The 13,867-nt window shown below is 39.4% G+C and overlaps 1 protein-coding gene across 1 annotated transcript in view; it reads left to right on the top strand.

Annotated features, from left to right (window-relative positions):
- The first annotated feature begins 511 nt into the window (after positions 1–511).
- ppp2r3b (protein phosphatase 2, regulatory subunit B'', beta) overlaps positions 512–13,867 on the top strand; it is a 95,507-nt gene continuing 82,151 nt past the window's right edge. Inside the window, exon 1 of the mRNA XM_079821953.1 lies at positions 512–727. The gene's annotated coding sequence lies outside the window, so the exon portion shown is untranslated. The remainder of the gene's footprint in view (positions 728–13,867) is intronic.

The raw sequence follows: 13,867 nt of genomic DNA, 5'->3' as shown, positions 1-13,867 counted from the left end.
GGAAAACAGGAGGGCTTCTTAAAGAAAAACGGACAGGTCTGTGAGAGCTGTAATTCTTACTGGTTGGTAGGTGATCAAATACATCCAATAGAATGCAAATTAATTATTTAAAAATCATACAATGTGATTTTCTGGATTTTTGTTTTAGATTCCGTCACTCACAGTTGAAGAGTAACTATGATAAAAATTACAGACTTCTACATGCTTTGTAAGTAGGAAAACCTGCAAAATCGGCAGTGTATCAAATACTTTTTATTTGCCACTCTCAAAATAAAGTGTCACTGCCTACTGTAAACCTTGTGACTTTATCATGACTTCACTCCTCTAAAGCTGAAACTACCATCCCATAATCTGCTGACAGGATGTTGCATACTGCCATGTGTGAAAGGGCTAAGATCGAGCTAGGAATGATTTACAGTAGGTAAGGCAATTCTGGTGGTCTGTCTCACATTTATGAAAGCGTTCATTAGTCTTGAGAGAGGCTTTCTTCTCCTGTCCTCCTTCAGGTGAGACATCTGTTATTTAAAAAGAGCAGCGTTTGAAGAGCAACGAGAGGGGAGGAATTGTTATTCCATATTGTTGAGCCACTGACAGAGAGAGCACAGTGTTTTAAAGTAGCAGCGCTGAATGATAATGACAGAGGGAGATAATGAAGGCATTTGATGTGACACGTTCACCAGAGAGATTCAACAAAGGCAGTCAACTGCACTGACGAACCATATTACAGGTCAGTTTACCACACATGCTCACGTTCACTAAAAGCAGACAGCCATGTTTATGTAGAGAGCTGCACTTTCTAGTTATGAGAACCTTAAAATAGTATGCTGGTTTCACAGCTAGTCTCCAGTCAGCAGAAGTCAATCATATAAATATATATATTTATTTTTTTATAATTTGGCTCTGTTTGAAATGGAATGCTATTATACTTAACAGTATATATACTGTACACATAATGACTGCTGTTTTTTAATAATAGAGAGTTTTTCGTTGCATAACGTGTACTATGGTATGCTGTTGTCACATGACAGCGCTATGACTCAACAAATCATTTTGCAAGTAGTGTCCAGTTATTGTCTTGGATTAAATATGATTATTTTGCATCCAATGTTGTGTAATCTGATCAAATATTGGGTCACTGTGTTAAAAATAACAGGTCATTTATCTCACCCTAAGGCCGCGTGTCCACCAAAGTGTTTTTAGCTGGCTGAAAATGCTAGGCACTCTGCTTAAAACATCACGCCGTGGGCGCTTGAGAGCGTTTTGGCAGCGCAGCGTTTATTTCAGTTGAGACCCTTTGCTTGTTATGATACAGAATATCCGCGGAAGTGTTACTAGTATCTCATTTCACAGATAGTTTGTTTCTGTATTGATTCTATATACAAATGCTGATACAATGTAAAGTATTTGCTCTGGCTCTTGTTTTAAATTATTTTGTTCAATTATTATACTGCTTGTTGTCATCTGTTGTACAGTACAAGCAGAATGTGGCCGGTTGGTCGGTGTTGAATTTGTCCCGCCCCTCCTCCACTGTGATTGGATGGTTGGGTGAAAAGTGACAGTGATGAGCGCTGCGTTTTACTCAAAGTTGAACATCCTTCAACTCTCGGCGACCAGTAAAAAATGCTGAATGCTCAGCGCTTGAGCGTGAAATACTCGCTCAGCACCTCATAACGCTCATGGCGTTCTAAAAACACTGCGCTTCCATTGAAAACAATTGAATACACCAGCCAGCCGCGTGAAAAAACGCTTTGTGCCGCGTTTCCACCGAAATTACCCGGAACTATTTGTACCAGGAACTTTTTTCCCAGGAACTTTTTCTCCCCCAGACCTGCTACTTTCTGCGTTTCCACCGCGGTCTAAAGTACCGGGAAGATTAGGCAAATTAGCCCGGTGACGTGAGAATGCGCGCGGCTGCTCCTCCCAGTCACCGACAGACATGAATCACTTTTGCGCGATACTGTCTGCAACAATAACAAGTGGAGAAGATGCAAGAAGCGCTGCTTTTGCATACACATTACCAACACAGCTTATTTAAACGTGCACTTTCACCTGGTTTGACCATTTTAATGCAAAATGGGATGATGGGCAATCCAAAATCTGAATGTGTTGTAATAGCTCAATTCCAAAATATTTTCTATAAAAGGATAATGAGGTCAGTCATTCATGACAGATGTTTGAAAAGTTAATTGAATGAAAACAATAGACTGAATTAAGCGGTTGAAAGATTAGGTACTAGACTGCAAGTATTTATTTATCACAATAACATCTCTTAGCATTCACTAAAAAAAAAAAATCACATGACTAGTATTACAATATGCTTCATTAAATGCATCATTTTAGAGACTTCTTCCTCAAATTTGAAATGAAGCAGGACCACATGTATGGCTTCACTTAAGTTGTGGTTATAAGTTATTATACTACATTCACATAGTTATACATTTAAAAATATAATATTTGGGTTTTCTAGATATGTTTATGTGCATATTCAGAAAGACTTGCGAGCAGCAGCCCTTTTATTTGCTTCCAACACTACAATTAGAAAGTGGTTATATAGTTAGAATGTGGAAATTAAAAAGACACAGTGACATTTTACACATTTGACTTTATTTTAGACAGATTAGTTCTTACAAAATTAAAATAAGTGTGCAAAGACAAATAAATTACTAGAACAATAAAATGAAATTATAAAATGTGAAAACAACAATATAAAAAAGTGTATTTTTCAGTAACCTGTCCAAGAGCTGTGCCAACACGTACAATATATAAAGTACAAATGTGGTAGAGAAAATGCTTCATTCAAGCGGCTGGTCATTGTGGCAACTTCTTGAACGACTGGACAAACTGTCCAAGAACAGACAGAAACCCAGTCTGAAAGTCCCTCTGCTGCCGTCTGCTTTCTTCCGCTTCTGACTGGTGGAATGCCAGCTCTTGCCTCCTCATCTCTCCTCGGCCTGGCTCTCCAGTAACAGCTGAATATATTGGTCTCGCTGTTCTTGTCCATGCTGCAGGACGGCCCGGTTAGCATCCTCCATGTCCCTCAGTGCATCAAGAAAAGTCAGTCCCTTTTCCTTTTCCCTAAGTAGAAAAATTGCACAGAAACACATGGAAATTAATACACAAGGCAACCATGAAACAATAGAAACCATCAATTAATTATTTAGTGTTTTCACTACAAATAATGAACAATTGCTTGCCCAGCTTGAACAATGCCCAGTGTGCAATTTCTATCATTGGCAATTTAAGTTTACAATTAAAAACAACAAAACTACTCAAAACCATTATGGATTACACATCAGTTTTTAAATATATACACATTTTGTCAGCTTTATACCTCTGGCATGTGTGTGTTTCGGCAGGAGACACGGGACGAGGGCTAACGTACTGGTGACCGCGGGGGAAAACACGCTGGTCTCCGTTGCCTGCAATTCATCAGGGCCACCCGTTACGTCTGGAAAAGCACGTTGAAAAAAGTTACTGCAACGTTACACTGCAACGAGTTTAATAGATGATACCAAGATGAGATATTTACCTTCAACCCACTCGGATTCCTGGATGGTTTCCAACAACGCACTAGCCGAGTCTTTTGTTATCGCTGCCCTAGAAAAGGACGTCTGTCCCAACAACGCGTCCAGGCGGTCATGCCACTTGTTGATACGCCGGTCGGAACCGCTCCGGTTGTTATGATCCTTTAATTTCTTGTAATCTTGTCTTAATTTCTTTAACTTCTCTCTGCACTGTTTTCCAGTGTGACTGGAACCGAGTCGATATCTTCAGGTAACGTTATACCTTTTCATTGCGGGTCGCCGTTTCCAGTTCCTGCTGGATGTCCTCCTCCGCATATATGCTCAAAGCCTGAACCTAGTCGTCGGTCGATTTTTTTTGTTGAACTCCATTGTTGCAAAGAAAATATTTACTGAACGCAGAACCCACCTCGCAAAAAACTTGTAAAAATGGCGGTGGGGAAAAAAATGCTGCGAGAGCTCAACCAATCAGCATGTTCAGCGCCCAAGTCCCACCCCCGAAAGTTCCCGACCTTTTCAAAAGTACCACCTCGCAAGCAGGGCCGTTTGGAGGGGGAAATATTTACCCGGAACTTCATTTAGACCCTAGTTCCTGCGGTCGAAACACACCGAGTTCCCCCCCAAAGTTCCTGGTTCCGGGGGAAAGTTCCTGCGGTAGAAACGCGGCTTTGGTGGACACATGGCCTAATGCTCAAAATAATTAATTGGTTTGAGTAGGACAAACTTAAATGAAACAAATAAGTTAAGTCAAATTAACTTTTATGAGTATGTAGCACTTTCTTTTTTGTTTAAGTTCACAGAACTGTTTATTTTATGTGAACTGAACTGTTTTATTGTTTTATGAAATTATTACGAACTTAAGTTTAACTGAAACTGGGCCGGGATTTCTATTTCCCAGCAGGATTTGCCCATGGTACTTGAAAGGGAGAGTAAATGCTAAAATTAAGGGTTATATAATGTTTTTTTGTGCAAGATTAATGTTAAGTGGGAGATTTAATAGTGATTGTTTTGTTATGCTAATGTAGAAGAGTTTCTGTTAATGTGGGTTTTTGGAGAAAAGTGGTGCATGCGGCTTGGTTTGAGAGCAAGTGTGTTAAATACTAGTGATGGGAAGTTCGGTTCTTTTCCGTGAACCGGTTCTTTCGGACAGTTCGTTTCAATGATCCGGTTAAAAAAAAAAACGGTTCACCGGTTCTTTTATGTCCTCACGTAATGACGTCATTTCTATTATCCCGGCGGATGAAAATACATTAAAACACATTCATATAAAGTAATTTGTAATCATAACTTAGTTTAGGAATAATAATAAGTATCGTCATCATCATCTTTGATAAGTTCTTACATTTAAGTTTTGCAAAAGCACTCAATACAGCCACTGTCGTGCAAACGCAGATGTTTACACGGATTAAATACATTTACAATGACATCACATAACATAAACTTACACAAGTCCTCGGTTCACCCGTGCTCATATTATCAGCACAGCATCAGCTGTCCGAGAGAAACAGTTCGGTTCAGGTGCAATGCATGCTCACTTTGCTCAGTCTCTCAGCTCATCGGTTCTCAGTATTGAACGTGTTCGAAAGAAACGGTTCTTGATTCTGTACTGAACCGCTGCCACCCCTTCCTGACTCGAGAACCGTTGTATCAGTGTGTGAGTGTGCTGAGCTGAGAACTGCTGCAAGCTGAATGTAGTCTATATCAAAACTACTGTTTGGATTAATACATTTTAAGATTTATATAAACTTATTTAGAAATTAAATAAGATGTTCCTGAAAATATCATGCATTATTGATAAAACAAATTCTGTGATGAACATGTTACAAACATTATTAATTTTATACACTTGAAACCTGCATTTCGTTCCTCTGAACAAATGACACGCATTATCAGCTCATCGGTTCTCAGTATCGAACGTGTCCGAAAGAAACGGTTCTCGATTCTGTACAGATGATCCGGTAGTACACGCATGCTCAGCTCATCGGATCATCAGTTCTCAGTATCGAACGTGTCCGAAAGAAACGGTTCGTTCAGATTCGAGAACTGTTAACTCGAGAACTGCTGTACGTTCGGTAGTACATGCGCATATTCAGTATCAGCTGCTCGTGAGTTCTCATCAGTTCTCAACATGTCTCAGTTCAGTGAACTGTTGTAGTTACTAGCATATACTTCAGGTTATTTGTTTATTTCTAGTCGGAGGAACTGTCACTCATGTAAGAAAGTTAGTAACTTTAGTTAGTAACTTGTGGATCAGCGCTGACTCGAGACGCAAATCGTTTAGAACAATTCAGTCTGTTTTGGTGAACTGGTTCGACCGGTTCACTAAAAAGAACCGGTTCAAAAGAACGATTTGTTCGCGAACCGGACATCACTATTAAATACTTTATATTGCTGCACTCATTCAGCAAGTGCTATTCCATGCTATTGGTAACATGCTAACAAATTAGCAAGTTAGCATTTCCTGAAGTAGCTTGTTATAGCTAGCTAAGTTTATACTAATAAAAATGTTCACATTGAGGTTACATGACAATTTTAAGTTGAATGTATGAATTATGTACTCAAACATTTCAAGTTAAGAACAATTAAAAATGTATAAGTACAAAAACTGTCACTTCTGCTTACTTAAACATTGAGGTTATTAACTTAATTTTTGGGGGAGTTTTGCCAATCACAAACAATTAATATGGTAGTACACCCTTCTGAACATACAGTGCAAGAGAAAATGCATGAACAGGCTTTCTCTGGAAAATCAACCCCCACTGGTGAAGAGCAATTGAATGACAGATGTGAGGTAATGCTGGGATGTGCTCATTCTAAGTGATGGGGAGATCACAGTGAAACATGCCAGGTGTTGTCTTTGCATATAACAACTCATAAAAACATGTTATCCGGCACCAATGCCGCAATCCTGTTTTGACAGAGGCATTGCTTATAATCTGTGCGTTTAAAAACACACTCCTACTTAAACTGTGCATATGCATGTATTTGTGCATAGAATGGAAGACTTCAGATTGAAGGAGGTCTGAAGTATGTGTAGGTGGGTCTAATATTGCGTAACTAAATTATGTAGTTACATTTGGTCATTATCAGAATCAGTCTGAAGTGTTTCCATTTTTACAAGGCAGCACTGTATTGGTATCTTAAAGCATTCTGGTTCAGGAATTCTTCTTTCTGAACTCTTGAAAGTTTACCTAAAACTGTTATTTAGCAAATGTATGTATTAATTTATTCTTTTTGTGCATATAATTAAGGAACATTACAAAACCGGCAGCCTTAATAACCAATATCTCATTACCTTGATGACATTTGAATTGCTGGCCAGAGTTGTACGACAGTCAAGCCATTTTTTGGGGTGTAAACTTAAAAAATAGATCAATCCAAAATGAATGTTTAATGGCAAACATGTTGAAGATTAGCCGTTTATTTTGGAACTAACCGTTGTACTCTCTCATAAATAAAGGTACGCAAGCTGTCACTGGGGCGGTACCTTTTCAAAAGGTACACTTTCGTTCCTTTTAGGTACTAATATGTAGATTTAAGGTACCAATATGCACACTTTTTGTACAAAAGTGTACTTTTGAAAAGGTACCGCCCCAGTGACAGCTTTTGTACCTTTTTGTGTACGTTTTTATAGCATTTTGTGGTTTTATTTTTGTGAATAGTAATATATAGAGTCTTTAAATCGATATGAAGGCAAAAATTTGAAGTCATGGTATATGCTTCAAACTGAGCAATTTTGAAAACTAGTAGTGTCTTTTAGTAGCAGGTCTTGAAAGCTGTCCATGTTATGTCCTGCTGTGATCATGAAACAGGAATAATTTCTCAACTTCCCTAAGCAGGGGTCTGTGTTCACCAAGGCCTCATTGATCCACCTCTCTTCCGCTACTCTCTCTCACACTCTCTCTCTCTCTCTCTCTCTCTCTCTCTCTCTCTCTTCTTCTTCTCCTTCTCGCCCCTTCCCCTCTTGGCTGGCTGTGAACTCCAGCTGATTAGCACTGACGGGTCCTGGCATCTCTCCTGGGAACCAGAGCAGTCTCATGACTGCCTTTAGATAGAATGATCTAATGGGGTCACACTTTAAGTCAAGAGTCTATTAATAAGAATCAATAAATATGCCATAAGAGATGCAGAAGATGACAGCAGACACCGGAGCATTGTAATGAAGGCAGGAATGGCATGGAGCTGCAGGGTCTTGGCAAGCTAACAAAGTGCAGAGAAATGTATTCCGCATCACAAGGGTGCGTGTGCGTGCGTCCCTGTGCACATGTTCCTTTGGCCACGCGTCATAGAGCACATCCTTGGTTCCTGCAACGCTCACTTTAGAGCGTGTAGTGTCGACCCGAGCTTGTTTCTGAAAACGTTAAGATCCCAACAGTGTGTAGCCTATGTAGATGGTATACTTCATGTTAGCATAGTCTCCCTGTTGTCTATTTACAGTAGATCAGGCTCTCCAACATGTCATAAGCAGATTTATACTCACAGTTAATGAAATGCATCCAATAAACATGGAAGTTGAAAAGCTGCAATTAAGAATCCATTAAGCAGCTTAACAAGCACAGTATTTCCTTTTGAAACAGGAAGTTAGGGTGGGACATATTGAAGGGTTTGTCATTTTTTTAAAGGGTACATAACTTACACAGTTTCTGCCAATATCATGTTAATCTTAGTACCTATAGAGTAGTATCCTTTATATCTCCGAAGAGTCTTTAGTTTTATCATATTTATAAAATACATGTACCAATTCTTCCGAAAAAAGCAGAACTCATGAAAGTGTGCCGTGGGCGGAGCTAAAGAGTCACAAGCACACGCGTACACACACACACACAATACATCATGGCATTATCCCTGGATAACTTTCGAAAAACTATATGTTAGTGTTGTTTACATCAGGGGCGATTCTAGGATTTTCATTTTAGGGGGGCTCAGCCCCCGAGGGTATGAAAAAAAATGGTAACACTTTAGTTTAGGGTCCAATTCTCACTATTAACTAGTAGCTTATTAGTATGCATATTAGGATATTGTCTGTTTATTATTACTTGTAAAGTAAATATTAATGCCTTATTCTGAATTGCCATATTGTACATCCCTTAATCATACAATGTAGGCAGGTTTATAATTACTGAGATCCCAAATGTGAGGGGGGTACGGTGGCTTGCTCCCCCGAGAAAATTTTTATTTTCATGATCTACATATGTGCATTTTAAGATGTTCTGAATGCCAAACAATTAGAAAACAATAGCTTGAAAACCATGTCAATGGGCAGATATGACTGATAAAGTATTTCCATTTTCGTCAGTGAAGACAGTAAAACATATTATTTGTTAATTGATGGTTTAATTGATATTTATATGTTTTATTAATCATTTTCATGGACATGTTATTTTTCTGAAGGCTACCAGGAAAGCTAGGTAACTAAATTTATTAAATTAATTCACAATATGCACACGTTCATTCATTACTAATCTTATGCCCAATACAGGCTGAAAAAAGCGGAACTTTTTTATTTAGTGAATGCTAGAAATGGAATTATATTAATTTACAATATGCACACATTCATTACTATTAATCTTATGCCTAATCTGAAGAAAACGGCTTTGTTAATATTTCTTGTTTTTTAATTATATTATAAATGAAATTACATAGATTATAAGAAGCAGCTGTCAAATATGAAATGCTTAGTTTTTGCTACTTACATATCTCGCACTTGACGTCGAGTCGCGCTGCTAAACTTCGGGCTCAGCCTCAGCAGCTCCTGTGCGTACATAAAGCCTGCCTACTCTGATTTGATTGGTTTTCTCAAATATTTTGACATTGATGAGCGGTGACAGACCAATGAGGCTCAGATCAACGCACACACCTCTGCTTTTGATGTGCGCTCTGTTCGACGCCGCTGTGGATTGAAAAACGCGCTGATTAAATGACGGGACGAAGCCGAAGCCTCCCGCAAGTTTCATATGTTATAAAGGTTAATCACAATTTTTTCTAAAAAGGGCCTAGTAACCCCCATGGTTTATATTATATGCACTTACTCACCAATTGCCAACAAAACACAGACATTTGATGCAGTTTTACAAACCGCCTGCGGTTTCAATTCATGACCGGTAACAAACAAAAACACTTGCACAACTCTGTTGCTGCTCCGGAAAAACAAACTGCATCCACTGTTTCCTTAACGCTGGGTTATTTGGGAAGCTGAACATGGTCATCTTTCCCTCACAACCAAAAAAAAAACCGTTTCTTTAGTGACATTGTTGATTTCGTGGTCTAAAAAACAAAATGACAGCGCTGCCGACGGCTTCTGTAACCCAAATGAAGCTCGTTGATGGGCGAGCTCTTGCTCTTGGTCTGGTTGATGTACACATGCACTCATCAGGGAGAAGTGCCCATACAAGCAAATTCGTCCTTTATGAAGTCATACAGGGCCATACTTGGAAAAAAAAAAAAACTATCCGAAACTTGTTCGAATCCTGAAGGAGTGGATTTGGCACAGAAATACTCCGTCATACGTCCAACTAGTTTTTTCTGGCAACATCTGGCAAATACTGATAAGCCGATAATTACTTTCACGTTAGGATTGATATTTGATAAATGGCAGATATTAAAATGTTATGCTATTTTGTCTGAATAAATTAAGAAATGAAGCACTAAAAATCAGTCATTTGAAATGCTACAAGGGAATTTAGGCATCACAACATTATAATGTACATTATGAAAAATGGACATTCATTTGCTAAAGATTTGCTAAAGATTACATTTAACAGTATTAATAAATGATTAGTGTTATTCGAGATGAACTTTAAGTGAGTGTTACATAACATCAAAGGTTTAAATTTTCTAAATGAACGGGGTAAATGAGCACGCACAATTGAATATCCAATATCAACTGATACTGATCTCTGATATTGTATGATAACTGATATATTGTGCATCCTTAACAACAATGTGCATATGCCTGTGAGTGCAGGAGTCATTTGTTTGTGGTCTGTATTCCATCTAGCTAAAACACTATAGCATGGCACTAGCAACGTCAAGGTCATGGGTTTGATTGCCAGGAACATGAACTGATAAAATGTATATCTTAAATGCAACGTAAGTCGCTTTGGATAAAAGCATCTGCCAAATGTGTAAATGTAGATGGTCTCAAAGGTAACCGACGTGGATTAAAAGCCACAAAATGGGGTCTTTAAATAGACGTAGGCTACATGATCTGTGGTTTAAGTGGATGTCATTGTTCCCTGGTGGAAACAAAAAGAGTGAGTCTTGAAGATCATTGAATAAATGGGATCTATCATGTAGGAAATATTTCAAGCCTGGACTGTAAGTGTTAGATGATGCTAATATAATGAAGACATCTTCTCAGACAGTCTGTTGTGTTATACTTCGCTGGTTACAGAGGGTGTCTCTTAATTTGGCGTTGCAGTGGGACAGTGAAATAAATCAAGCCCAGCTGATGTGTGTTTTCCCCACGCCCCAGGGAATCGGGGTAATTGAGCATGTTCACTGCAGCAATATAAAGGCCTTTTAACAGGGTGATAAAACCATTGGTGCTGCTGTATTCTGAGCACGGTGGGAAGTGTGGGCCTAGTCAAATTGAGCGCTTGAGTAGTTAAAAAATTGCATCCAAAAATTGTATTAGAGGTTCTGTTGCTGATCCAAAAATAGGGTCATACAATGGAAACGATTCAAGATATTCCTGTAAATGGGGGGAAAACAACATGTTGCGTGCTGTAAGCGATGGGAGCAGCTATGGGAGCGTGTGGTGTCTATATGTGTGTGTGAAAGAGAAAGAGAGTGAGCATGTGGACCACAGGCATGCATGCCATGTTGAGTCAGTTGAGTTGCCATACATTGGGAATTCGGCTAGCCGGAGCATGCTCTGATGTGAAGCATATGATATTACTTAGGTAGGCATGAAAGCAATCTTTTTAATATCAGACACTTTGCTGAATGGAATGTCAGGGTCAGTAGAGGTGAGGGCCAGCCTAGTGGTAGAAGAAAAAACTATAAAATATGAATCGTCCCTGCCCGTTTTATATAATGGCCACATTAAAGCTTGTGGTCAATTATTACAAATGCTGTATAAAAAGGTTGTAAAACTCAAATGTGTGTATAATTACAGTAGCTTCCTAGAAAAGCAGTCAAACTGCAGTTAGACTAACCCTGTAAATGCTGTTCTGTGTAAAGATTTGCTTTTCCTTTTGAGGTGATTAGCACAGTTGTGCACCATTTAGAATTGGATTGAGAATGTCTTCTACATTCGAGTGTTACAAATTTTGAGTTTTATTTGAGGTAGCAAACAGGATGCAGAGTTTTAACTACTTGAATATCATTTTTACTAGTTAAACTAAAATTAATAAGAGTTAACTTTGTTTGAAAGTTTTGAAAAAGTGTAAAAGGCTGGGAAATTTGAAGATAGACTGATAGATAGATGTGCTGAATTTCTTTGAAATTCTCTGAATTCCAATTCTGTAAATTCCTCTTCCTATCATTACAATGGACATTCCAATTCAACTTCCTGTGGGATGTGGCCAATTCAATCTGAATTCCAACATATGAATTGAAATGGAGCCAATTCTGAATGTTGCACTACCCTGTTAAGCAGCTTAACATAGAACTTCTGACTCATTTGAAGTGCAAAACATCTTCAAGGTTGACAGATGGGAAATTCTGCTTTGTGTACAATGGCCCACATGTCTGTCATAACCATAGTAGGGAAAACGAGACAACAAACAGTTCAGGGAAACCTTGAAACAGCTACATTCACATCACAGCCATGTTAATTAATGGGCCTTTCATAGGTGCTGGATAAACAGGAACTGGTTTGTATTGGGCAATGGGTAACTACAATGCGTACATGCAATTGTGGTGCTCCAGTGAAATGTGTGTGAAAGATATGCCCTCTCTGTAGCTCTGTTGCTCTGTTCTGCTGCGCGTGCTTGTACCCGTGTTCTGATGTGATGAAAATTCATGAAGCGTGCATGTTAACTACATTACAGAGTCTCCCGAGTTCCTTGACATGAATAAAAAAAGGCCTCATCTTGATGCCTAATTATTTCTGGACTTGACAGCCTTGTAGCGGCCAACGCGTTGTAGGTCACAATGGTTTCATTGGTTTCCTGAAAAGATGCACAGCGGTAAGCAAACCCATAATTGCCACCCATAATGAGGACATTCCTGGTACACAATGGCCTATAGAACCTCTGGTGCACTCACGCCTCAGTGTTTTTCTAAATTCCAAACATTTCTGTGTTACTTTGAGATGATCAAGCCCCAACTGTTGTTTGTTGGAAGTATCAAAGGGCCATAAAGCCAAAGATGCTTAGATAAGGAGTTACCAAAAAAAGTGTTTTGATTATCTCTCTCTGAGCAACTGATGTCTTAGGTTTCTGATAATGCTGTATAAACATTACTTCTTTACCACGGTATCTTCTGAATATAAGCACACGCTATTAACCGATTTGGTACAGTGCAGATTTATGATGAAAATAGCTTCTACTGGTGAACGCGGTGGTTTTAATTCTGAATGTGTTTTTTTATTGCGGCAGAATGCAGAGTGAGGTCTATGACGGACGCCTGTGGGCATTCAATCACAGAGGATGAGGTTTCCCAGCACAGCCAGCTCAGCAAGGCCCATGTCAGTCACATGGCTAATGACCGTTTCAGTGACGGCTTCCTATCAACATAATAAGAAGCACCTGTTAGCGGGGGAGCCCAAACTTCGAGATGGGTGTAATCAACCCCGGGGGACTGATTGAATCCTTCCCTCTGACGGTGGAGACGCGCATCAGCGCAATGCTGCCTCCTCCACCCAGGGCCACTGGAAAAGGATCTTCCCGGATTACCCAAGGACGGGCGCGCCGGATGAGCCTTATTGGTTTGTGATTGTTCCACATTAACCCTCTGATTGTTCAAGAAGACATTATTAAAGGCTTCCTGAGAGAAAAATTGCAATCTTAATCATCTCTCTTTCAGCATGACGACTGTAAACGTAACGTAAGGGAAGCCTGCCGAATTCTCCGTGGAAAACCTGGGATGGCTCCTGGTCGATTAAGGCCATTGTGTAATTTCATGTCTTCCTAAGCACAATGAGCAATGAGATTAAGTTCAATTTGGTCCTGCGCTTGGATTTCCCCACCTCCGTCAAGGCCCGAGCCCCCGCCGTGTCAGCCTGAGCCCATTGGGAAATCAGCGATCTCCAGACAGGTCATCCCTGGCCCATGTATATATTCATGGGCTTAATCTCGCATCATTTCTATGGTGTGGGGAAAAAGAAATGCATTCAATTTACAATCTCTCCTTTTGCCTCATACAGTACACACAGGGGAGGCATCCGTATGTGTGTCTAA

Source organism: Gobio gobio (assembly GCF_949357685.1).
Source record: "Gobio gobio genome assembly, chromosome: 7".
Taxonomy (NCBI): Eukaryota; Metazoa; Chordata; class Actinopteri; order Cypriniformes; family Gobionidae; genus Gobio; species Gobio gobio.
This window is presented reverse-complemented; position numbering and strand designations above follow the sequence as displayed.